We start from the raw sequence: 26,608 nt of genomic DNA, 5'->3' as shown, positions 1-26,608 counted from the left end.
CCAGGATGGGAGGAGGCTTGTTTTTGCCTTCCATGAATCTGTTAGAGATAACATGATCTTTCCCCTTCCTGACACACAAGTGGTGCTCCAAAATCTAACTAAAAGTTAGCTGTCAATTAGATACATGCAAACCCTCTGACCTCACTACAGTGTTTTTCTGCATGTCCCCTCACTCTCTAAAATTAGACTAAGATCCATACTTTTTGGAGAATAATTATGTAGCTGCCATGGATTGTCCTCTGCTGGATCTGCCCACCTTTCCTGTATACCCTTCATATCCTGCCAAGACACACACCTCAGTAATTTACCCTGATTAAAATTCTATGTAAACTGAATGGAGTGACCTGATTTGTTTTCTGGCCTCAAAGTGCCTTCTCTGTTTGGGGGCTACTCTACTATTCCTCCCCTACCTTCTAACATATTCATATGAGGAGTATATCACATTTTCCATGCCTCCTCGGGCATCTCATCCCTTCTTCCACGTTCAGTCCTTCTATGGCTGACACAACATGTCATGTGTCACCCAGCCTGGAAACCTGGCGGTCATCCTTGACTTGTTTTCCTTCCCTGAGCACCTAGTTGGCACTGTAAGCCTGCCACTGTTACTTATGTTGGTCCTTATCCCCACTCTCTTGGAATATGGGTCTCTCCATTTCTGATTTTGTTCTCATCTAGTCCGTTTCCTCCCATAGCAGGCAGAGCAACCTAAGACTGGGCCATCCTGGGGTTGAAAACCTTCATTGGCTTCCTGGGGACCTTGAGTTGAACTTCTTAATGTGATTCATAGGATGTTGGGTTTCTCACTAACATCCACCCCCCCCCCCTCCTTCAGTCAATTTCTTATCTCTCACTTTTCTGTGTGTTCTTCAGCCACGCACTTGCTGATGCTTCAGGACCTTTGTTCATTCAGTCTCCTTCGAGTGGATTGCCTTCTTCTATCTTTCAACTTGTGAACTCCTACTCACTCCTGAAAACAGTGTCATCACCCCCAGTAAACCTCCTTCCCCTCCTCTCACTTCCTTTCAGTAGTGATAAGCTTCTTCGGCACCCGCTCTCTAGCGCGGCACTTTTACCCAAACCCTTCTCTGTCACTCCAAAAGGCTGGGTGCCTATAGAGAGTTACACATGCAAACTTCACATCCCCAGGCTTAGCACGATGCTCAGCACTGTGCATTAGATAAACACTGCATTCCACCCATTTATTTAATTGTGGTCCCACTGGCAATCAAAATATACACTCATCTTCATTGAACTGCATCCATTGGCTAGATTTTAAGCACTTTGAGGATAGAGTCCATGCTTAGCCATCCTTGTATCCCTCTCTTACACAGTAAGCAAATGTTACTCCTGGTTGTTGGTAGTACAATCGTTTCTCCTATCATTTCTTTTCTTCTTTTTCCCCAAGATTTTATCTATTTATTCATGAGACACACAGAGAGGGAAGCAGACACAGGCAGAGGGAGAAGTAGGCTCCATGCAGGGAGCCCGTTGTGGGACTCGATCCCAGATCTTGGGATCATGCCCTGAGCCAAAGGCAGTCGCTCAACCACTGAGCCACCCAGTGTCCCTCATTTTTTTTCTTAATTTCTGTTTATAAACAGAGATATATTTCACATGCCAAAAAGCACACTCATTTCAAGTTTATAGTTCAGTAGTTTTTAATATATTCACAGAACTGTGCAACCATCACCACAATCTAATTTTAAAACATTTTTGCTGCCCCCAAAAGAAATCCATACCCATTAGCAGTCACTCCTCACTTCCCCCTACCCTCCTCTCCACCCCAGCCCTAGGCAAACTTGAATCTATTTTTGTCTCTATAGATTTGCATATTTTAGACATTTCATATAAATGGAATCATATAATATGTGCTCTTTTGTTATTGGCTTTTTATACTTAGCATAATGTTTTCAAAGTTCATCCATGTTGGAGCACCTGGGGGGCTCAGGGGTTGAGTGGCTGCCTTCCACTCAAGGCCTGATCCCAGGGTTCTGGGATCGAGTCCCACATTGGGCTCCCCACAAGGAGCCTGCTTCTCCCTTTGCCTATGTCTCTGCCTCTCTCTGTGTCTTTCTCATGAATAAATAAATGAAATCTTTTTTTAAAAAAAGTTCATCCAGAGCACTGGGTGTTATTCTATATGTTGACAAATTGAAAACCAATAAAAAATAAATTTATTAAAAAAAAAGTTAAAAAAAAGTTCATCCATGTTGTACTTGACTCATTTTTATTACTGAATAATATAACAAATATATATTGTATGTATATAACCCTTTTGTGTATCCATTCATCAGTTCATGGATATTTGCATTTTCACTTTTTTGCCTGCTATGAACGATACCACGTGAACATTCTCTATAGGTTTTGGTGTAGACCTGTTTTTATTTCTCTTCTGTACATACCAAGAGAGGAATTTCTTGGTCAAATTGTAGTTCCATATTTCGCCTTTTGAGAAGTATTAGACTGTTTCTCAAAGCGGCTGAACCATTTATAATCCCACAAGCAGGGTATGAAGGTTTCACTTTCTCTACATCCTTAACAACAGTGTTATTTTCTGCTTGCTTTATTTTAGTCATACTGGCATATGTATTGTTTTCATTTGTTCTTTCTTTTCTTTTCTTTCTTTCTTTCTTTCTTTCTTCTTTCTTTCTTTCTTTCTTTCTTTCTTTCTTTCTTCTTCTTTCTTTTTTTTAAAGAGAGAGAGAAAGAATGCAAAGAGGGGCAGAAGGTGAGAGAAAATCCCAAGCACGCTCCACACCCATCATGGGTCTCAGTCTCAGGACCCTGAGTTTGGGACTTCAGCCAAAACTAAGAGTCCTAGGCTGAGGCAACTGAGCCACCCAGGCACCCTTCATTTGCACTTTTGTAATCACTAATGAGCATCTTTTCAGGTGTTAATTATCCATTTGTATATATTCTTTGGGAAAACATCTCTTCAGATCCTTTGCCCAGTTTTTTAAATTGGGTTGTCTTTTATAATTGACTTGTAAGAGTTTTTTTATATATTCTGGAGACAGGTGCCTTATCAGATACATGTTTTGCAAATATTTTAACCAATTTTGTGGTTTTATTCTTACTTTCTTGATGGTGTTCTCTTGTCACACAAAAGTTTTTAGTTTTAATGAAGTACATTTGATGTATTTTTTTCTTTTTTTAATTGTAATTTTGGTGTCATATCTAAGTTATCAACGAGCCCAAGGTCATGACGATTTACTCCTCTGTGTTCTTCTAGGAGTTTTATAGTTTTAGCTCATATATTTAGATCTTAATGCATTTTGAGCAATCCATTTTTGAATGGGTAGGGGTTCATATTAATTCTTTTGCATGTATTTATCCAGTTGTCCCAGCACCGTTTGTTGAAAATCAGTTGACCATAAATGTGAGTTTATTCTGGATTTGCCATTTTATTCCATTGATCTATATTTCTATCCTTATGCCAGTACCACAGTGTTTTCATTCTTCTGTCATTTTTTCTTTCTTTTTTCTTCTGTCATTTTTAAAAAACAGCATAGGAAAGCTGTGTAATTGGTAAATTGGGAAGACTGGTCTCCTTAAACTTGGAGAAGACTTTTTGCAGGATTATGGATGTCAGGGGGAAGGAATAAATGTCTATTGGGCACCTGTTATATGTTAGCATTACAGTAGACACCTTTACATACACTGTAATAATAATCATGTAACGTCATAATGACCCCATGCAATAAGTCCTCATAATCCTCACTTAAAAGAAAGAAAAGTAGGGGTTCAGTGGGTGGAGCATGTGACTCTTGATATCAGGGTCATGAGTTCGAGCCCCACATTGTGTGTGGAGCCTACTTTAAGTAAAAAAAAAAAAGTTTAAAAAGCAAGAAAAGTAAAGTTTTTAAAGGTTAAGTAACTTGCCCATGAGCATTTTGTAACTAATAGTGGAGGAAGTGTTATGTATACACAGTCCCTAGGAATCCAAAGCCCATGATCTTTTCATAACAAGGAGCTTTTATTATTTTGCATTTAGTGAACACAAACTGCATCTGAAGGCAGTGTAGGGACTTGAATTCATTAATATCAAACATTTTTCTTGTGACACTCTAGAAAATTACAGAGGCACTTATTACTATTTTGAGACTGTTGTCTAACAGCAGTGTTTCACAAGATATTTAAAGAAGTCATTCTTCAACTATAAAAACTAGTTTTATGTTTCATTTTAATTTCACAGCTTATGTTAGCCTCATTTATATGACCTCAAAAGTGATTGAACATTATTTTGTATAATTAGCATAGTGAAATGCCATTCTGCTGGAATAAAAGCTAGAATGAATCTCAGTTGTGTGGACTGGCCTTGTCCTTAATTCTTGTTTTCATTGAAAACCTTCCCAAGGTTGTTCTGAAATGAACACAGGTCATAGTTGTCAAATGAGTTCTACGTGAAATAATAGAATGTTTAGGACTGAGAAAGCTAGGTGAAGTAGATGAAGAAATTATTTATTTATTTATTTATTTATTTATTTATTCATTCATTCATTCATTCATTTATTTTGCAGAATTCATTTAATACAAAGCTCCTTTGTTTTTCTTTTCTTTTTTTTATTTTTTTTAAATTTATTTATTTATTTATGATATTCACACACACACAGAGAGAGAGAGAGACAGAGACACAGGCAGAGGGAGAAGCAGGCTCCATGCACCGGGAGCCCGATATGGGACTCGATCCCGGGTCTCCAGGATCGCGCCCTGAGCCAAAGGCAGGCACCAAACCGCTGCGCCACCCAGGGATCCCTGTTTTTCTTTTCTTTTTTTTTTTTTTTTTTTTTTTTTTTTAAAGATTTTGCTTATTTTTTTTAATTTCTTTTTTTTTTTTTATTTTTATTTATTTATTTATGATAGTCACAGAGAGAGAGAGGCAGAGACACAGGCAGAGGGAGAAGCAGGCTCCATGCACCGGGAGCCTGATGTGGGATTCGATCCCGGGTCTCCAGGATCGCGCCCTGGGCCAAAGGCAGGCGCCAAACCGCTGCGCCACCCAGGGATCCCTGTTTTTCTTTTCTTAATGGAGGACATGGAGTATATCCTCTGGGTCTCAGAATCTACACAGAAGTTCAATTTAGATAATGCAGTTTCAGCCATGACAGAAACACAGTCTAGACAATCCTGTCATCTCTTGTGAACTTTTTACCCTCTCTACTCTGCAGGGCATGAGGCTGTTGCTTTCTCTCAGTGAAGACACTGCACCCAAATGTTTAGATTGCCCAGTGGCTCTTATGTAAGGATTCCCATGATTCAATTCCTCTTAGAAGTTAATGCCAGGAAAAAGTTTGTCTAACTTGAAGAACAACTATGATTCTTTTACCAGACCATGAGAACTGTATTATTCACTGTATGTCATTCTTGCCTTGTGTCTGGGAAGCCCAGAGCTAAATTTAATGCTCAACTATGGTAAATCAAGACTCTGGTAAGAGAACTTCTTGCCTTCTTCTATTATATTTAACTACAAGTCATCCCAGGGCCATATGGAAATAGAATACACATTATGACCAATAATAATTATCAATAGAAAATAATGTATCCTCTAACTGTAGCACTATATGAAAATAGGGTCCCCAACAGTTGCTGGTTTTAGAGATTTATGTGTTGTACTTCTTGTTTTCAGAAGACAATTAAAGGAGAGTAAAAGAAAAAAAGCTCCTTAAAGGCAAAGTTTTCAGATTGGAGATTGGGTTTTTCAGTCTGGACCAGATTAGGGACAAGTATCCTCTTCACAATGCAAAAAACAGCAGTGGTTTCCTTAAATTCTCATCTCAGCATTGCTCTTGAATCACAGAGTATTTTCCAAATTTTATTGTAGGTATTAATAAGGGTAATAGAAAAACCTTACCTCTTTGAGGTTTTGAGAGCAACACATAATTCATAATAGAGAAGATAAAGCCCAAGTGAGGGGCAAGATGCACAGCGTTGTTGTTATAAAGGGCTAAAGCATACTTTCTTTGGATGGGTTTATACCTGTCATGAATACTGTAAGACAGCTAATCCTCCAAGCTTCTTTGTATTTCATACCTCTTCAGAGAAAAGTTTGTCATCCCAGAAAATGTCTGCAGGTGAATACTTGGAATGAATTGCATCTTTCAGTTATGCGTTATGGAGCAGCTAAGAATGTTGCAGAATTTGCATGTAACTTATAAAGTAATATTGCATAGAACATTCTCGCTGTATGGAAATTTCCACCTCACTTCAGGGGTAAGCTCAATTGGATGAGGGCCAGATGGATTTGTTTATGGTAGTGGTGACATAATAGGAGGAAATGAACAGAGCACCTTCTTGAGTTGAGTTGTGCTGGAGTCACATGGAATCAAGTTTTGGAACTAGAGGCAGGAAAGCAGACTACTTCTTTAGAAGTCAGTGGCAAATTAAAACTGCTTCATTTATAGAATAAAGGAAGGCCAAAAGGTAGAAACTTTGTGGCCTGAAGATAAAAGTGGTCAACAACCCTTAGTTTTGCCAGAAGAGAACGAATGCCCAAAGTTCTGTGTGCTCATTTCTTTCATGGCTTAGCCACAGTGTATTTAGGGCTATGCTTTCTCTTGGCTTCTGTATGGATAGTGTCTTTAATAGATGTGTGAAAATTAAGGAAGCATTTCTCCAGATCACTGAGATTTTCTTTATCAGGGGCTCATGACCCTGGATATCTGACTTAGTCCTACTGCCCTCTTGTAATGTGGCTACTGAGAACTCCTACATGCCTATTTGTACTTGTAATAGTTATTCTCACTTGGAGACATTTTGCTATCCTCGTTCAACAAATAGCCGAGCACCTTGGTAATGGGATTTCAGGAAAAATAGGGATTTCTTTTCTTTTCTTTTCTTTTATTTTATTTTATTTTATTTTATTTATTTTAGTATTTAGGAGTGTCATTTTCACCCTTGTGTTAAAAACTGCGAGTTATAGGCAGAAAATGAAATATGACTTGGCTAAGCCCATTGGATACTTTGGCCAGCCCATTCTGTAGCCAGAAGACTGCTTCTGTCTCACATGGATCAGAGAGCACTGATTTTAACTGCCCAGAGCCCTTTTAATTAGGAGAGCTTTTCAAGTCTTTGTGCTCAAAACTGCCTCTTCTTTATCCATATCTGTCAAGGAAACTGGATTCTTAGAATTTCAGATGATTTCTTTGTATTATTAGATCCATGGATAAAAAGGCAGAATGATAATTTTTAAGAGACTCATTTTTCACAGGACCTCAAGTTGGTGAACTGCAATTTTGCTCATTTCCTTGAAGAGATTCTCTGCTTAAATCATTTCATTTTTTATGTGATCTTCAAAAGATGTTGATTTATTTTATTTTAATTTATTTATGATAGGCACACAGTGAGAGAGAGAGAGAGGCAGAGACATAGGCAGAGGGAGAAGCAGGCTCCATGCACCAGGAGCCTGACATGGGATTTGATCCCGGGTCTCTAGGATCGCGCCCTGGGCCAAAGGCAGGCGCTAAACCGCTGCGCCACCCAGGGATCCCCAAGATGTTGATTTCTGAATGTGGGTCTAGCACTGGAATTCTATGATCACGGTTTGGGAAATGTCAATCTCTAAGAAGGGGGCTGTGGATTTGAGAGTGTAGCTTATACGAAGATGAATAGGCAAATTTAAAGTTAATCTATATTCAGTATGCTGACAATCATGAAAATATATCAAATATGTCAGTTGTAAATGCATATTTTATTTGTATTCCAAGCAGATTCATACTCATCATAGGATACAAAGTGTTCACACATGAAAAATATCTAGCCCTGTTGATGTAAGTTATACTAGGTGGGGTATACTGTTCAGAGAAATGAGTGATTTGCACAGGCAAGTAAACTCAGAATCACAACCCTGTAGCCAGGCACCACTGTAATTTTACCTTATGACCTATCTAGTGGCTCACAATTACTTTCTTCTAAGGCCTCCTTGTCATTTGACCAAGCTCTTCGGGTACCCTTTAATTTCTTGCAATTTTGTCCTCACTCATCTCACATTGTTTCTTGAACACTTGGCTGAAACACATGAAAGCAGCAGCATCATAGTATCCCAAAGTTCCTGTTATTATCCTTCTTTCTCCAGCTACATTTCCAGAAAGCTGAGAAATACTTTCTTCTTAACTATACCTTTTAGCATCTCTCTCTTCTATCCTCCCTCCCGCTTCTCATCCTTAATTTCTTGCTTCCTACCAAATGTAATTCTTCTACTCTTCAGATCCAAACGATCCTATCTGGGGAACTTGCTTTAATTTTAGCCCAAATAGCACAAACAGTTCTGAGAAAACCTTAGTTTTAGATATCTCAGGTGAATCTCCTGTGAATTCAATAACACAAGGCATAAAATGGATGTAAAATGTCTAACTTACATGTCCTAGTAGGCATTCACTGTCAGACATTTTGAAAGATACAAAAACATAAGGCATTAGATGAGGCGCTAATTTAAATTACATACATATGAAATATGTAATACCATCCCGGGATGCCACGTTCAAGTATGTATGCTCCATAAGGGTAGACATTTTTTTAAAAAAGATTTTATTTATTCATGAGACACACAGAGCAAGGCAGAGACACAGGCGGAGGCTAGAAGCAGGCTCCCTGTGGGGAGCCCAATGCAGGACTTGACCCCAGGACCCCGGGGATCATGACCTGAGCCAAAGACAGTCAACCACTGAGCCACTAAGGTGCCCCAAGGGCAGACATTTTTGTGCTTCTTTTTGTTCACTGACGCATCCACAAGGCCTGAAACACTTCCTGGCATATAGCAGGCTCGCAATCCATGTGTAGAATGAAGTACAGCCTACTTCCTAAGCATAAAATTGAGTAGAGTCTACTCTGTTACCAGCCTGTTTCTGTAATGAGAGTATAGGTAACACAAATGAAGTCATTAATGATTGATATGTAGGGAAAGGATATTAATCAAATGAGGTGGTTGTGTTGGTTCACAAGCGATTGTTGCCAGCACTCTAATATTTTGCACCACCAGGTAACAACATCTACGAGCAAAACACTGCAGACTACTAGTCATGTAGAATAAACGTGTGCTGTGCCTCGTGCCCATTCGCCGTGTTCCTTCTCTTGGATTGGTTTGGCCATGAGTTCTAACTTGGAAGGATTTATGGTGAGGGGGGTATTCACCTCTTATATTTGTATATTTTGTGCTTATCTTCCCAGGGCGACAGCCTCAAACAACTCTCCTTCCAATCTCTCCATCGGTGACCGCCGTCGTTTTTTTAAAGGTAAAGGCCTATATTTATATTTACTGTAATATTTACTAGGAATTCAACATGACTCGTAAACTCTGCTAGTATGTCTTTTTGGAATGGTTACAGCTTTTGTTAATGTTCCAGTTGCAATGTTATGTGGATTTGGAGTTGTTTGGGGGTGCCTGGGGGGCTCAGCCCGGGAGGGCATGACTGCTGGTTTTGGCTGAGGTCATGATCTCAGGGCCGTGGAATTGAGCCCTAGGTCTGGCTCCAAGATCAGGGGGGAGTCTGCTTGAGATTCTCCTCCTCTGCCCCTCCCCTCAGTAGTGCACATGCTCGCACGCTCTAAAATAAATAAATAAATCTTACAAAAATTGATTTGGAATCCTTTGTTGCTAACCCCATTTCCCCCATAAGCCTTGTTATTTCTAGCGTATGATTTCACAAAAATTGGAAGAACACATACATCCTTTTATAGAAGAAATGTACTACAAACTCTTTTCAACGAAGATAAGTAGAATTTGGCTGGGATGGGGTGGGGTGGAGGGAGATAAAAGAGAGCATTCCAGTTCTGGCAAGAGCATCGGCAGCTCCCAAGTGGATACAGTGTGGAACCTTCTGGGAGGGGGGGAGGAGTCCCCACTGGCAAGCTAAGCTCTGAGGAGTGGGCAAGGGGGTGGTTTTGAATAGAAGAGTTTTGAATTCGGAATTCTCTGTGGTAAAGGGCTTCCGAGAGCTTCTGGAACAGGAAGCGGCCTGCCTGGGCCGCGGCCTGCCTGGGCCGCGTTCTAGACCCGTGACCCGCAGGTGGGCCGGGGAGGGATGCGGTGCTAGGGACGCGGCGAGGGCCCTCAAAGCACGGAAGGTGGCAGCGGGCCAGGCCAGCATGTGCGGCCCCGGGGACCCTACCCGAGAATCGGCGGGGCAGGAGCTGGGCCGCGGGGTCTGCGCTCAGGCAGGTGGTGGAGAAAGGAACCCCGGACGCGAGGCGGGGACGCGGGGGCCGGGGTGCTCCTCCGGGGCCTTGGACGGCTGTCGCCCGAGCTCGTGGCCGTCGAGTCCCGGTGCTTGCTGGCAGCCCGGGGGCTGGCGGAGGGGACCGGGTGCGTGGGCTCCTCGGGGGCAGGAGGTCGGCCCGGCCCGGGCGGGATGCGCGGAGCCCGCAGGCGGGGAGGAGGGTGAGGCCGGGGATCTGGGATCCCCGCCCCGGCGTCTTCCCGCGCGGCCCCGCGGAGCTGCCCCCGGGCCCCGCCCCCCGGGATCCCCTCTCGCCGCCAGCCCCCGGCCCCGCAGGCCACGCCCCGGCGCCCCGCCCCCCGCCGCGGGACAGCCCGGCCGACCCGCCCCAGCGCCGGCCCCGGAGCGGGACGCGGGCGGCCACCGGGCGGCGGGGCCGGTCCGGGCGGGAGGCTCGGCGGCCGGGCTCTGGCCCCGCCCCGCCCCTCTCCGCCCCCCGCCCGCCGGCCGCCGGGGGCGGCGCTCCCGCCTCGCCTCCTCCCCGCGCGCCCTCCTCCCCGCCTTCCCGAGCGGCCGGCGGCCAGGCGGACCGGGAGCCCCGGGGGCGGCGAGCCCGGAGCCCGGTGAGTCGGGGTGGTGGGGCCGGGAGGGGTCCGGGACCGGGAGGGGGCGGCGGACCCGGACCCGGACCGGGACCGGGAAGTGGGACCGGGAGGGGGCGGCGGACCGGGACCGGGACGGGGAGGGGGACCGGGAGGGGGACCGGGACCAGGACCAGGACCGAGAAGGGGACCAGGAGGGGGCGGCGGACCGGGACCGGGACCGGGAGGGGGCGGCGGACCGGGACCGGGAGGGGGACCGGGACCGGGACCGGGACCGGGAAGGGGCGGCGGACCGGGACCGGGAGGGGGACCGGGACCGGGACCGGGACCGGGACCGGGAGGGGGCGGCGGACCGGGACCGGGACCGGGACCGGGCCGGGCGTCGGATGCTGGAGCGGGAGCGGGCGGGCTCCGGGCGGCGGGGCCGCAGCTCGGGGGCCGCCGGGGCCGGGGCCGGGGCCGGGGTCGGGGCCGGGGCACGGCCGCCCCACGCCCCGGTCTGCGCCCCGGGCCGCGGCTCGGGTCCGGGGCCAGAAGAGCGAAGGGGCCGTCCTCCTCCGACCGTTGTCCGGGCCCAGGGCGGCCCCGGGTCGGGCGCGAGCTGCCCCGCGGCACACGGCGAGGCGCGGTCGGGCCCGGGCCGCTTCCTGCGTTTGCCGTCCTCTTTCTCCGGTCGTGGGCGTAGCTCGCAGGTCGGCCTCGGGGACCCGCGCGTGGAAGTAGAACTTGGGTCTAGGACGGAGCAGCCGGCGTGGACGGGAGTGTGCGGAGCGGGAGCGAGGAGGTGTGAGCGCGGCCGCTCCCCCCCCCCCCCCCCCCGCCGGGGCCGCTACCTCGCAGCGGCGGCGGCGGCCCCAGGCCCTTGGCTCTCGCGGCGGAGCGCTGCCAGGGCTCTGCGAGGGTCGGTGCCGAGGTTTTGGCGCTAACCTTTCCTGGGTGTTTCTGATTGTTTCCTCCTGGTCTTGAAAAAAAAAAAAAGGCTTCTTTTCAAGTTTACGAGATAGGGAACAACACATGGCTAGTGGGAAGATTAAATGAAAGATACAGAAAAGAAAGTCCAAGATTCTCATTTCTTTCCCTCCCCCCCTCTTTCTTTCTTTCTTTCTTTCTTTCTTTCTTTCTTTCTTTCTTTCTTTCTTTCTTTCTTTCTTTCTTTCTTTCTTTCTTTCTTTCTTTTCTTTCTTTTCTTTCTTCCTTTCTTTCTTCATGAGAGACGCAGAGAGAGAGAGAGAGAGAGGCAGAGAGAGAGAGAGGCAGAGACCCAGGCAGAGGGAGCAGCAGGCCCCACGCAGGGAGCCCAATGCGGGACTCGACCCCGGGTCCCCCGGGGTCACGACCTGGGCGGAACCGCCGAGCCACCAGGCGACCCCAAGACTCTCACTTCTTTTTGCTGTCAGACTGTGATAGGTTTGCGATTCATCTATTCAGAAATCTGATGCTAATGAAATATTTGAGGGATTTGAAGTAATATCACTGTTGTTGTATAATATTTTTTTCTAAGTGGTCACAACAGAGGGCACGTAGTGTGTGTGGGTGTGATTTGCAAAGGGTGCAGCAAACCTTTTATGCCAGGAAAGAAGACATGGTATGTTGCGGGAGATGATGCGGGTGGGGAGGGAGAATCATTTGTCTTTAGAGCAGTCCAATTAGGAAGAATAATTACTCTACAAATGAACATTCTCAAATATAATTTGAAACATGGTCCATGAACCAGTAATTTGTCTTTAGGAGGCAAAAAGGATCTTTGTGGATGAGAGCAAAGCACTGCCTTCTGGAAAAAGTAATGTATACTGCTCATCCACATAGATGGCCTCAAAATTGATGGCACTTGCCTATGAAGCATGTGGACTGATGAATTAAAGAGAATTCACTGTAGAAACTGGATAGGCCAGAAAAGAAAATTCCATAGTAGAAGACAGAATAACAACATATAGAAAAGTATGTAGTCCTTTTTAATGAACATTGTGTGCAGCTTCTCAAATTCTTTATTGCAAAGAATTGACCCAGTAGGAGGCCAAAATACTGGAGACTCAAATTGGTGCTGCCACTTACTGTCTGAACTTTGGACAAGTTACTTAAGTCCTCTCAGCCTTGGTTTCTGTGTCTCTAAATTGGTGGCACTAAGAGTTCAAGTCAAAGACTAACTTTAAGATTAACTAGGATTACTTTTGTATAGAGTTTGGGGTGGTGCCTTGTGCTAAGTGCTCAGAAAATGTTAAATGTTGATTGTTAAGTATTTCAAATGCCCTAGAAAAAGCAATGCCATTCAAAGAGCCTGAATGGATACCTGATTTAGAGCGAACTCTGGTTGCTTAGGCAGACTGTGTGTTGAGGCTGTACCCCTGCCTCTGGCAGCCCACAGACAGGAATACTTGATCTTTTAAGAACTTACAAGCTGCATCTTTTTGGCCTATTCTGGTCAGCCTTCTCTGGGACTCCAGGTCTAGGGAGTACAGGCTCTGTGTGGCTCTGAGGGCAAGAGCACATGTATGGCCTGCCATTCCAGGCCTCACTGACCCTGTGATGGCAGTTCTTAGGTTTCCAGTCCCATGACAGTAAAGATCCAAATTTTGTTTGATGAAAAACAACAACAACAACAACAACAACAACAACAACGAAACTTTAATGGTGGACACAAGGTGTCCCGTCTTTGGAAATCCTAAAAGCAACATTTTACTCAATGCTTACGCTCTTGGCAAAATACAAACAGTAAGTAAATATCTAATCTCTAGAATTTTTTTCCCAAAAAGCTACTTTAAAGTATGCTTTGGAGCTAATGATACACTGCCCAGAGTTTTTATTAAGGTTGTATCTAATACAAAGTGAACAAAAGGCATTCTTAGCAACACACTATTTCTTGAGCAGGGGAATTATGCTGTATGTTGCTCTTCCAATTTAGGAGGACTCCCTGTTTGCTCATTCATCCACTCTTTTACCCTGTCATTCAGCAAATACCTATGAAGCTTGTACCATGGGTTAAGCTCTGTTCCGGCCTCTGGTAACACAGCAAGAACCAAGAGTAGGCCCCTTCTCTCACAGAGGTAGACAGTTTAGTTGGGGAAGCCACCTCTGTGTGCAAAGCACCTCCATAAACTTGGAGGCTCTTTTTTCGGGGGGGGGGGCTCTTTTTTTGATTTAGAAGAGTACTGGGAAAGCAGAGTGCTGGTTGTGCTTCCCTTCCACAAGCCAGCCTGCTCAGAGGGAAGTGACCTGGCTGCAGGTAGTGACAGGGGACAGCCAGTCCTGTGGCTTCTCTGTGGGGATACGGGAGAAAGAGGGGGCTCTTTTTCCCATGTTTTATACAAGTCTGTGTCCAGTTTGGGCAGTGGGTGAGTAGAACCATCAGCCAACATGCCATGAAAACAAATAGTTTTTTTTTTTCTCTGAGATGAGATTTCTGAGCCTCAGAAAGGCAAAGAAGGAATTAAAGATCAGTTTTGATCATCCACTTATAAAACCCAGATGTGTCCAGGGAAGAATCTGGTGTGGCACTTGAAACACTCACCAATCCCTCCCTGCGTAAGGCATGACTGAGTGAAAGAGTAAAGAAAAGAGTGTATGCTTGGTTCCTCATGCTCCCTCTAGGTTTTCTTTTTCATTACTTTTAAAATAACATAACATTAATACATGATGGGATAAGAATTGCATGATTGGAGTCCAGGAGGCTTGCCAAGGTATAAGGTAGTCAGGGCTCTGAGAGTGGTGTGGCCTGGAGGGGAGGTTGTGTAGGATGTCCCTGAGGGTGTGAGCTGAGGAACCTGAACTTCATCTCCAAAACTGGCTGAACAATGGAGAATTTGCAGCAGGGCATTGACTTGCTTCGTTGTATTTTAGAAAGAACTGGGTGGCCGTGAAGTGGGCTGGGTGACGAGGAGACCAGAATGGGTACAAGTGAGTTGGGTGGCAAGGACAGGAGTCCAGGAGAGGCTTGGAGAAGAAGGCAGGAGGCCAGGAGAGACTGGTCACACGTCCTCGGTCATCTTTGCGTTGTGGGCACTTAGTGAGATGGAGTCTGGGGTGACTGGTCTGGTCATGGCGCCATTCGCTGAGGTAAGCAGCTGCGGGGAATGTCAGTTTGAGGAGATGGTGGGGACTCATGAGCTCAGTTGAATCCCAGACTGAATTGTGAGCCTTCCGGGGAGAGATGCCCAGCAGAGAGCTGGGTACACACGCAGGAAGAGAGGTCCGAAGCTAGAGATGAAAGGTGGAGTGATTTTTATAGTAGTGACAAGTGGTTGCCTGGTTGTTGGAGATTTACTAAAAGTGCTCAGGGTGAGAGTAATTTGTGTCCTTGTAACAGAATTTTTCTCTTTCATCCTTCCAACAGCCCTAATGGGGATAATTAAGCCCCTGACCTTGGCTTTAAATGACCATTTTCTTCCTGGTGTTATTTTACAGACTTGGTGAGATCTGTTTCTGTTATTTTGACCAGAAATCATTGAGAGGAATATACTTAGAATGGCTCTGAACATACTTAATAGCTAGGGTGTATGACTGGCGAAATTGATGACCCCCCCCCCTCAACACACTGCACACACACAAATCCCAAAATTCATATGTGGAAACCCTAATCCCCAGTGTGGTAGTATTTGGAGGTGTGGCCTCTGGGAGGTGATTAGGTTTGGATGAAGTCATGAGGGTGGAGTCCCCATGATGGGATTAGTGTCCTGAGGAGATGGGAGAGACCAGAGCACAGGAGCTCCCCCTCTACCACAGAGAGAAGGCTGCCATCTGCAAACCTGGGAGAGGATTCTCACCAGGAACCACAGCTGACAGAGCCTTGATCTTGGACTCCCAGCCTCCAGAACGGTGAGAAATGAATGTTGTTTAAGTCACCCAGTCTATGTTATTCTGTTATAGCAACTTGAACTATGTCATACGGCATGCGTTATATTTAAGAAAATGTAAGATGACCTCTACTTGCTGAGAAAGTAAAGTACTTTTGTGTGCATCCATAAAATACTGAATATGATTAAAGAGGTTCATATCTGCATGTTTTCTTAGCTAAACCGTAATACCATTAGCTAGGTCAAGAGAAGGACCCAACTTGGACTCTGAGACGTGCCAGATAAGAAAGGAGAACCTCAGTGTATTTTGACTTTTCCTCCTGTGGGTTTGTTCTGATTTGAATTTAATACCATGTTTGTTGATTAAGTGGTGTTTTGGACACTATTTAAAAATATTTTAGTCAAAATTAAGGAAGACTTCCGAGGTGTTTACTTGGATGAATTTTTGAGGTTCCAAAGTAGGACAGTGCAGCCAAACTAGCTTTTAAGCTCTTCCCATGGTTTCTGAAACATTAAGTACTGAATTCTCGAGTCAGTTAGAGTCTTACGGTATTTGAGTGAAGAATATTGATGGTTTCAGCGGGTCCGTAACACACAGTCTTTAACAGCTCCTGAGGTGACATTAGCAATAAAAGCAGTTATTTCCTTGTGTCTTCTGTGTGTAGAGAATAGCCCATGAGGTGTCACCAGGTGTCCTGGCTTCTGGCAGCTTAAGGGTAATACACCGAGGCCTTGCAGCCTAGGCTAGTGTATGAGGCGAGGGTGTTACAACAATAGGAGCCTTTTAAAGCACTCCCTGCATGTGGAGCTGAGGGTATGTCAGGGTGAGCTGAGTGTCTCATGTCCTACAGGTGCACAGACGTCGAGGGATCCCTGGATGGCCGGAAGGGAGCTGCACACATGCTTGTGGTCCCCAGGTCTTTATTTCCAATGGCTCCTTAAACCTTTCTCCCAACACTAATTTTCTCCCCTTCCAGAGGTTTCTGTGTGAGGACATGGTGAGGAGATGGCCATCTGTAAGACAGGAAGAAGGGGGCAGCCCGGAAGGCTCAGCGGTTTAGCGCCGCCTTCGGCGTGGTCCTGGGGTCCCCAGATCGAGTTCCGCATCAGGCTCCCTGCATGGAGCTTGCTTCTCCCTCTGCCTGTGTCTCTGCCTCTCTCTCTGTGTCTTTCATGAATAAATAAATAAAATATTAAAAAAAAAAAGACAGGAAGAAGGCTCCGAATCTGTAGGTGCCTTGAGAACTTGAACTAGGAGAATTAACTTTTGTTTTCATGTCCACAAAGGAGAGGCTTATCCACCTTCTTTTTTGAAGTCACCATATGGCCCTGGAGGGCTACTGCTGTTAATTTGAATTTCATTCATTTGTGGAATAATTAAAAGTGTGCAAAATAGAGCCCAGTGAATGCTTGTTAAATTGCAGGCCTGCTATTTGATTTGTGCACTGTTAGGCCCCCTACTCCTGCGGACTTAGGGTTAGACCAGTGGGGATTACTGACTATTGTCATTCTGTGTAACCAGCAAGAACACCACCCCTCACCCTTGCCTACTTAACTGGGGTGCCACTGAAAGGAAAGCTGGTAGCCGTAAACCGACTGGAAGGATGTAGACCGAACTTTCAACTGTTCACGTTGGGCTAGTGTGATTACAAGTGACTAGTTATTTTATTTATTTTTCTCTTTTTCAGATTTTCTGTAAATGGCATGTTACTTGTAAAATCAGAGCAAAATAGTTGGTGGGTTTGTGTGCGTGCAGGTGCACATCGTTTTGGCCACAACACTGCCCCTATCCTTGAATCTGTGGTCCATCCATTATAAAGCAGGTTTCTGCTTTAAAAAGAATTGCAATTCCTATTTATTACAAATATAGTTGCTCATAGCAGGAGGCTGGGGGATACAACCAGGGTTGGTTGCTGTGACCCTCAGCCAGAGTGGGGTGGCTTCCTCTGAACTATAGGGAAGAACCCACTCCTTACCATATATTCTTTATGTTTTTGTAAACCTTGTTAATGTGATTTGAAAGGTGTTTCGCTTCTATAAGCAGGTAAATATCCTTCTGATAGATAGGAACTCATAAATTAAATCTGGTGAGTACTCAATTAAATAGGTACTACACTGACATGTTAGCTTTCTTTTTAAAAATTATATCCATGTTCATTAGAACCCAAACCAGCAGTGAGATTTGAAATATCCCTTTAGCAGCAATCTCTCCTCATGCCTGGAAAATCAGAGGGGTCCTTTTTCCTCTACTGATTCTATTGTTCAGCATTTTCTTTCTTTCCACACTGAGCTGTGTTGTCAAGGGCACCTGGAGTTCAAGCTTCCTTTCTCCTGGGGCAGGCTGCCGTTGGGCCGAATTTCACATGTTGTTTTCCAGTTTTCAGGCAGCTAGCCAGTTGTTTAAGGATGGTTGTAAGCGTGTGGGCAGTAGCTTCATTTAATGTTTAGGTAAGCAGTGCATGGCACACACTTATTCAGGGCGGTTAACCTCTTAACGTTTTTAAACTTTTTCTTTCTATTGCCCATAGACACCAAATTTTCCTGAAATTAAAAATAATGGATTGGATAGTCTGGGAACTGCAGACTTACCTGTAAGCAGTCCTTTTGTCTTAATAAATGACTGCCACTTGTGTATTCAGTATAGACTTAAGAAAAACATGGGCCACAACTTTAAAAACAGTCTAAAATGCCATCCAAGTTTTTAAATGGCTGTCTATTCCTAGAAGATGATCGTACAGAGAGAAGTATGTCTAAACAGATACTTATCCTCTGTCATTTGCTCATTTTTATAGTAGCCCTTTCAAGGTTATTCTGTACTGGGAGCTCATAATTTGCCGACCTAATTACTAATTCTGCATGGGTTTATGCTGTACTATGTGCTGGCTTATGCAGGTGACTGTGGGTCTTTTTGATGTGAATCCTGTTGGTAAATGAGTGTACTTAGGTCGTCTTGTCTGTATATGTGTTTTTTCAGTTTGTGCTGAGGTCTGTAGTTTTTTTTCTCTCTTAGTAAAGAAAGGGCAGCATCAAAGGGAGCTAAGCTAAGACTCTAACCCGAAGCCTAAAAGGGCTATTAGTCAGGTAAAGGAGCCACACTTAATTATAAGAACCCAAATGGTGGTGGTGATGAAAAAGTGAGACAGGTTGTGTATTCACCTGTGCGGCCAGGTGGCCAGGGGACTGTTTGGGATCATCTGAACTGCTTTGCTGTGGAGGGGCCATTGCTTCCCCTGGCCCGAAACTAGACCCGTGGACCCTAAGAGTATGTTAGCGTTCTTGGCAGCTACTTTAGCCAATACAACTGGCGTGTTTTAAAAACATTTTAAAATGAGAAGTGCCATCAGGTTAGATTTCCTCTTGCTTACGGGTGTGTGTGTGAGATTGTTACAGTCTTGACCGTGGGACTTCCCATTGCAGATAATTTTGAATTCTAACGTGGTCATCGGTCATGTCAGCCACCCTCTGGGCTGTGTGTTGTGTTCCTCGATACATTCTGCTCATCAGTCATTGAAGTTCTCGGAGTTCTTTTGCTGGTGCCGCTCTGTTAAGCCTCCCCCTGTCATTTTTCTGGGTCCTCTTAGTAACCAGGGGTGTGTCAGCCTTTGTAGGCGGCCAAAGGGTAGAGGGTTGGAGTCTGTGCCAGTGTACAGAGGAAGCTAATCATACTCGTGACCTTGCCCTCATTAACAATGTCTTGGAATCAAGAGAGCCAGCATTCCATGGTATTGTTTGACTTTGGATCGTCTCTATTGATTTATGGTCATGGGGTCCGTATTTCAGCCTTCTAAGGAATGTAAGAGCCAGAGGAGAATGTAAGAGATTATCAGTATTTATTGACTCTAACTCCCTAAAAAGTTGGGCTTTGGATCATCAGCTAGTTGTTGTACCCTGTGCATGGTGATTTGGCGCCAAGACAAACCAAGACTGAAAAGCTTGAGGGAAGAAGGCCTTTGAGGGTCTGGAGCTTAAGTGGGTAGGCTGATGACATGGGGGTAAAATCTCACATCAACACACTCAAACTTCAGTGTGCACAAGAATTACCTGAATCTTGTTACAATGCAGATTCTGCTTCAGCAGGCTCAGGTGGGGCCAGGGATTCCATGTTTCTAGCAGGCTTCCTGCTGCGCTGATGCTGGCGGTTCTGTTGCAGACACTCTGAGTAGCCAGGCTTCACATGCAGCTGGGCTACGAATAAGATTATGAACTAGTCAGCTGGAGGCTGGAACTTGTAAAGTGTGATAACCAGGAGGCACCTCTGGGGTCTGACTTTGAATTGGTTGCCTGCTACTTAGGGCTGGTCTCTATTGGCATGAGACTGAGGGCCGGTAATGGCCCCCAGAATAGCTGTGTAGTGTTTCCCTTTAGTCCTTAGAGGAAGAGTGTTCTGGAGGGTCTCTGAGGTGGGATATGATTGACCTAAAGGGTAGGTTTTGTTTTCGTAAGTTTTAGTTAAGTTGATTACCTCATTATATGTTGACTATATTCCATAATTTTATTCTATGTATTTATTTTTAAAAGATTTATCTGAGAGAGAGTAGGAGAGAGAGAGAGAGAGACAGAGATAGAAAAAGTGCATGTGTGTGCACACACACACTGGGAAAGGGAGGGAGGGAGAGAATCTTCAAGCAGACTCCCCACTGAATGTGGAGCCTGTTGTGGGATGAGATCACAACCTGAGCGGAAACCCAAGAGTTTGCCGCGTAACCTACTGAGCCACTCAGATGCCTCTATATTTTATAATTTTAACTAGATAAAGAAGGCTCTTTGTCTAATTGAACCTGCATTTTCCCATATTCTTTGTAACTTTGCAGTTAACGTAATTACAAAGTTTTTTTAAAAGTTACATATTTTGGGGGGGTATCATTTATGAAACTTGATACCCTACTGGGCTCGCTGACTATAAATAAGTGTATGTATGTATGTATGTATGTTCATAGACCTCTCCCCTGAGGTTTTTGACTTTGTAAGACTGGAGTGGGTCCTGGGGATCTGTATTTTTTAAACAAAGCTTCTAGGTAGTTCTTATGGTCAGGCAGGTTCTAGAAACACCAGTGTAGAGAAACATTGATTTAGAAATCCATCTGTCTGAGCCTGTGATGTTGACCATGTCTGAGGGACACCCTTACGTGTTCTTTTCTTAGTCTCTTGGGTACTTTGTTGTGAAGAGCTGTCTTCTGTCCCTGTGGAATCAGTTTAGTTTTTCTCTTGACACGTGCTTTTATTCTTACAGAGAGTCCCTTATCTTAGATAGGACCAAATCAGAGAGTCCTTTTTCAACAGTGTAAGACGTCAGTTCTATGAAGCTGTTATTTTTAGGAAGGTTTTATAGACACTGACTATGAAGTGCTTTCGGGCATTCTTGGAAATACTAGGCTATAAGCTTTGGACCTCTATGGAGAAGTCTAAGGAATGTCCTGCAGCTGACTTTTCCCACACCCTCTCCTACTTTGGGTTAGACAGACAGCTGGGGATGATGAGTGGCCCATTTTGGAGTAAATGCTGCCTAGAAATGGATAAGGAAGGGGCCCTCATCCTCCACAGCCAGTTTGGTTCTGATCCAGATGAACCGACAGGTTGAGGACTTGGGCTTCCCAAGGATATCATCCTATCCACATTAACCTCCCTTTCTTCAAATCCAGGATACATCTCAGCCCCACCCTGGAGGCCACATCAGTTTATGAAGCAGATGAAGTAGGAAATGGTGTGATGGGACTGGAGGGGTGTAGAAAGGACTTCTTCCCTGGTGATTCTGACATTCTTACATTACCATCAAAACTACATTAGAAGCAGCCCTCATGCCAGAGATCTGTGGTTATTTGAATCTTTATTACTAGTGATTTCCTGACAGGTACACCTGCAACATCTGTCAGGGACGTCCCCGTAGGGATGGTGTTAAAGACGGTCACTGAGATTAAGAAGATTCCTGGTATGTCTTGAATTATGTATGACAGCATCAACCCCCCCTCCCCCGCCCTGAGCTGCTGAGTGGGAGTAATAAACAGATCTATTAAATATAGAGTGGAATTCACTTAACTGTCGTGCCTTAAATTCTGTCATTAGAGAAATTTGGGTGAAATGCTTCTCTTTAAACCTCTTATTCAGTAGGACAGGTAATACATTTCTTATTTACACCTTAACAAGAATAACTTCATCAGATGCTTCTCAAAAGCAATTAGCTCAGATCAGTGGATGAAGAGAGTGGACTCTGACTTTGATGGGGTGAAGTGTGGGCGCTGGACAAGGAGAGCAGTGCCACAGAGGATGGCTAGAGGCAGCAGGCACGTAGGGCAGTCACCAGCAGCTAGGGTACCTGGGAGGGCACCAGAAAGAACAGGTCCTTGTTCACTGTGTGTGTGTGCATGCACGCGTGCGTGCACACATGCTGTGTTATAAGGGACTCGGATAGCCTTGATCATGTGTGTGGCATGTTTCTATCTCATGAGGCTAGTTCAAATATACTTGACCAGTTGTAATGAAAAGCCAGGTAATTTATGTAAGAGAGCTAAAATTAAACATTGTGATTATACTTGGGATTGTTTTGTTCTTTTTTAAAAGTCCGTTTAATTTTCAGAGAAAAGCTTGGGAAATTATTCAGTTTCCCAGCCTGCTTATTAACAGGTGAACTTGGCCAGTAGGAGAGCCCCTCCTTCCGCTACATAGGGGCTTTTTCCCAGTCCATTCTGAGAAGGGCTTGACTCCTCTGAGACCCTGTGCCACCTAGAAAGTGTGTGTTGTCTCATGCTTTCTCTCTCTTATCTGCAAAGAATAGTTCATAGTTCCTGGCTGAACTCTGAACTTGGACATCCTCTCTCTTACCAAAGCCAGAGCTTGTTTGAATGTTACAGTGTGTTTTCAGAATAGCATGATGATGAGTTGGGAGATTATATTTGCCCCTGCTGGCTGAATAGGCCTGAAATGATAGACAAGTTACACAGAAGTACATCCCAGGCACCAGAACTCTGGAAAGTTTTATGAAGACTGACCCACACCCTCATTGATGGCCATTTCCTACCCCTGCTGCCCCCAGAGCCCCTGCTGTGTCTTTAGATTGGGCTTAGGGCCCTAATTCTAAGATTCACAAGATGTTCCTTCATGCTCTTGGGCAGAGTCTTGAGATGAAACACACACCAAACCAACCCACTCTATTACAAATAAAATAGCTTTGTCTTCAAGGAGTGCTGGTTTCCTGGTGCCCAGGAAAGGTGGGAACACACAGCCTGTGAGTGTTGGAAAGCACTGAGAACCATCTATCCTGCCTCCCGTGGTGTGACCATGAACTTGTTCAGTGACCTTGGACAAGTCACCTTACCTCTTTGGGCTAGAGAACATGAGGGGAAGAATCTAGGCCTGAAATTATTATTGTAGGGGAGTCTGTCGGTCTGGGTATTCAGTCATTTGTTCAGCACAAGCTTCCTGAGCCCCTCAGGGAGCTGAGAGTCTGGTAGGGGAGATGGCGAACAGTAGTTACCTGGTGTGGGCAGTGAGGGGTGCAGGGTGGATCGGCCATGTGGGGCCCACGAGAGGCTGTTAGACGGCGTGGGCACCACCTGCACAGAGCAGCTGTGGAGGCCGGGGAGCTGGGCTGTGCGGCCTTCGGGTGCGTTGTAGCGGAGGCTGGGGATTTTGCAGCATTGCTGTGCTCCTGGACTCCACGGTTTGCTTGACCTGCTGGACATCCTGCAGCTCAGCCACTCTCGCTGTGGCTTTGCCCCAAGAGGGGCCGACTCCGGAAGCTGAGTGAGGTTGGGGCACGCGGTGTATCCCCGTGATCTCTGTTGACCCGAATACTGTGTTTATGTTTTGGAGATATGTTTTGGAAAGAAAAGCAAGCACTATAGAAACATAAGACTATAAAAATTTGTCTGCTCTTTAGAGAAATAGACTTTTATTGGGAGGAAGGGTAATTTTTTTCTTTCTTAGAGAAGATAGATATTCAGAGAGAGAGGGAGCTGAATCGAGCTTTTCTCAACCTCGAATTACTTGATGGCTCCTGGGCGTTGGTATCTCTGTAACCACAGAGGGTGCTCCACACTCCAGAAAGAAACCTGACCCTTGCATGCAACCACATGGAGCTTTCTGGATGGACTGTTTCTTTTCTGGAGTGGTCAGTTCTATATCTAGGTGGGAGGAGAAGCATTGTCTGAAAGGAGAAGTGTGTGCTCACTTCGGCAGCATGTATACTAAAGGTGGAACGATACAGAGATGAGTGTGGCCCCTGCACAAGGACGGCAGACAAATCTGCGAAGCATTCCGTATTTAAAAATCAATGAGGGATCCCTGGGTGGCGCAGCGGTTTAGCACCTGCCTTTGGCCCAGGGCGCAATCCTGGAGACCCGGGATCGAATCCCACGTCGGGCTCCCGGTGCATGGAGCCTGCTTCTCCCTCTGCCTGTGTCTCTGCCTCTCTCTCTCTGTGTGTGTGACTGCCATAAATAAATAAATAAAATTTTAAAAAAATAAAACAAATAAAAATCAATGAATGAGAGGCGCCTGGCTGTCTCAGCTGGAAGAGCACGCAGCTCTTGATCTCGGGGTTGTGAGTTTGAGTCCCACGTTGGGTACAGAGATTACTTTAAAAACCTTAAAAAAAAAAAAAACAGAAACCTTTAAAAAAATAAAAATGAATGAATGAATGAGTAAATAAGTGAGAGAAGTGTGTGTCCACTTTCCTGATGCTGGAGTTCCTTTTGCCTGCCCTAAAGCAAATGCAGCCTGCAGAAGGGGATGTGGCATTTCTTGGGGAAATGAAATCCTCCCGCAGCGGTGGGCCCTGGCCTCTCTACCCATCAGTCTGCAGGGCTAGGAGAGGTTCCAAGCACCAACAAAGTTATGTATTTTCTTGTAAACAAAAATGAACATTGTAAGTAATAGGCCAGGCCAGCCCTATGCTCTCCCCAACCCCTGTCCTGATACCGCACCCACTTAGTGCTTACTGCCTTTAGGGAGCATCTGAATCACCTGGAGGGGGCAGCCCTAGTGGCTCCGTGGTTGCGCCGCCTTCAGCCCAGGGTGTGGTCCTGGAGACCTGGGATCGAGTCCTGCTCGGGCTCCCAGCATGTAGCCTGTTTCTCCCTCTGCCTGTGTCTCTGCCCTCCCCCCGATGAATAAATAAATAAAAAGTCTTTAAAAAGAAATAAAAATGAATCACCTGGAGGGCTCCTATCTATCTATCTATCTATCTATCTATCTATCTATCTATCTATCTATCTATCCTAGAGATACTGTTTATTTATTTGAGAGAGAGAGCATGAGCAGGGAGGAGAGGGAAAAGCAGGCTCCCCACTGAGCAGGGGGCCCAACATGGGGTTCAGTCCCAGGACCCTGGGATCATGACCTGAGCAGAAGGCAGAAGCTTAATTGACTAAACCTCCCACACACACCCCTGGAGGGCTTTTAATAACACACACAGCTGGGCCCCACCTTCAGAGATTGAGTTGCTAGGTCTGGGATGGGCTGAGAATTTGCATTTCTAACACATTCCTAGTTGATGCTGCTGCTGTTGGTCTGGGGGCCACACTCTGAGAACCACTGTGACACCAGGCACTCGTGGACTTCCTGGAGGGTGTGTTGGGGCAGGACACTCCCCATGGGGTGTCTGCCTGTGGGGAATTGCCCCAGGCCAGAGGAGATAGTAATTCAGAAGTAGCGGTTCCCTGGAGTGCCAGAGGGGCCCTAGCCCTAGAGCCCCCCCCCCCTCAGTCCTCCCTACACAGACCAACTATGGCATTCGGGGTAGCTGAGTTGGACTCTCATTGCCTCCCTCTGGCACCTTCTTGTCTGTGGTGTTCCTGGACCATGTTACTTTCCTGTGTAAGACCCTTCATAGACTCGCCTTGGCCTTATTCTCCTAGAATGGCTGCATGGCCTTTTGTGATTCCCTCCTGTTACAGCTACATGTCTTGCCAGTCTTCCTCTTGGCCCCCGAAATACTCCAGTGGTCACTGACCCCTTTCTTTGGCGAACTCACTATATTCTTCTTGCTTCCAGGGCATCTCATTTTGTGGGTGCCTCTACCTGGCAGGCTGTTTGCTTGTCCTCTTAGTCTGGACAACTCCTGCTTGGCAGACCTCAGCATAGCCATCACCGGCTCTGGCGAGCTTCCTTTGACCCCACTGGGACCAGCTAGGGCTTCTGTAAAGGCTTCACATCACCTTGTATTTTTCTCTCTTCAGCTCTTATCAGCTGCATCAGGCTCCTGATGACTGCCTGTTTATTTCTTTGTCTCTCTGGATTATAAGCTCCCAGGGGCGGTGAACCCATCACATATTCATTCATATGACTAGGCATGGCATGGTTGTTCTGTGAGATGGGTGCTGCAAGGGAGGAAACCAAGGCACAGGTAGGCTGTGTACCTGGCTTTCAGTTACCCTGTCACTGAGTTCCAACACTGGGGTTTTAACCCAAGTCTCTGTGACCCACCCTCCCCCAGCCAGGCTTTATGCTTGGAGACTGAAGAGCCCTGGGCAAGGTCTGCAGGTCTGCCCTGGAAACATTAAAAGACTGCTTGTTCCAAATTAACAAAAATGGCCCTTTCCTGTTGTTTTTCAGGTAAGCTGGGAAGCAAACTCTTGAATTTACGGCTGGATTGTGGTTTTTGCTCCTTGTGAAAGGGCGCTCATACAGGTAAGGACCAGGTCATGCTCAGGTGGGTTGTAGGAAAACTCTAGCCATCATGATGCGCTCTCATGACCACCCAAAGTTCTCATTCATACCAAGGAAATCTGTATATGTAGGGAGACATTACCTGTAAGGTATGAAGTTGAGACTTAATGGGGTGAAGATGTGTACTTGACTGGCTTTCTCCTGGTCGTTTGTTGCTGGCCTTCTCACTACCAAATTCTTTTCTTTGAGACGGGCTCCCTTCTCCCATCCATGTGAGTTGGTCCTTTGGAATTCTTTTCAGAATTTTAGTTTTCATTTGTTATTGTCAGACTGCTTCAGCGAGAGGCTTTGTGGAGCATAGTCTTTCCCCCGGCTTTACAGCAGAACCCATCACTGCTTTTCGGCTCATGCGGCCACTCGCTTGCCAGGTGAGCTTTACTTCTGCGTTCGCACACAACTTTTTCCT

General features: G+C 45.6%; 1 protein-coding gene and 1 non-coding gene across 6 annotated transcripts in view; both read left to right on the top strand.

Moving 5' to 3' along the window:
* Positions 1–10,699: 10,699 nt before the first annotated feature.
* Positions 10,700–26,608, top strand: part of LHFPL2 (LHFPL tetraspan subfamily member 2) — a 152,822-nt gene continuing 136,913 nt past the window's right edge. For 3 of the 5 annotated variants that reach the window (XR_008666743.1, XR_008666744.1, XM_055342212.1), the window contains exons 1-2: positions 10,700–10,774; positions 26,089–26,163. The gene's annotated coding sequence lies outside the window, so the exon portion shown is untranslated. Of the gene's footprint in view, positions 10,775–15,291; positions 15,563–26,088; positions 26,164–26,608 lie in introns of those variants that run through there. The other 2 variants (XM_055342213.1, XM_055342214.1) reach the window with 2 other exon arrangements.
* On the top strand, positions 23,697–23,800 carry LOC129521100 (U6 spliceosomal RNA). The gene has a single exon (XR_008666758.1). It is a non-coding gene; the product is annotated as a U6 spliceosomal RNA (small nuclear RNA).

The sequence above is a fragment of the Nyctereutes procyonoides genome, unplaced genomic scaffold (genome assembly GCF_905146905.1).
Source record: "Nyctereutes procyonoides isolate TBG_1078 unplaced genomic scaffold, NYPRO_anot_genome, whole genome shotgun sequence".
Taxonomy (NCBI): domain Eukaryota; kingdom Metazoa; phylum Chordata; class Mammalia; order Carnivora; family Canidae; genus Nyctereutes; species Nyctereutes procyonoides.
The sequence above is the reverse complement of the archived record's forward strand: the minus strand, read 5'-3'. Positions and strand labels throughout refer to the sequence as shown.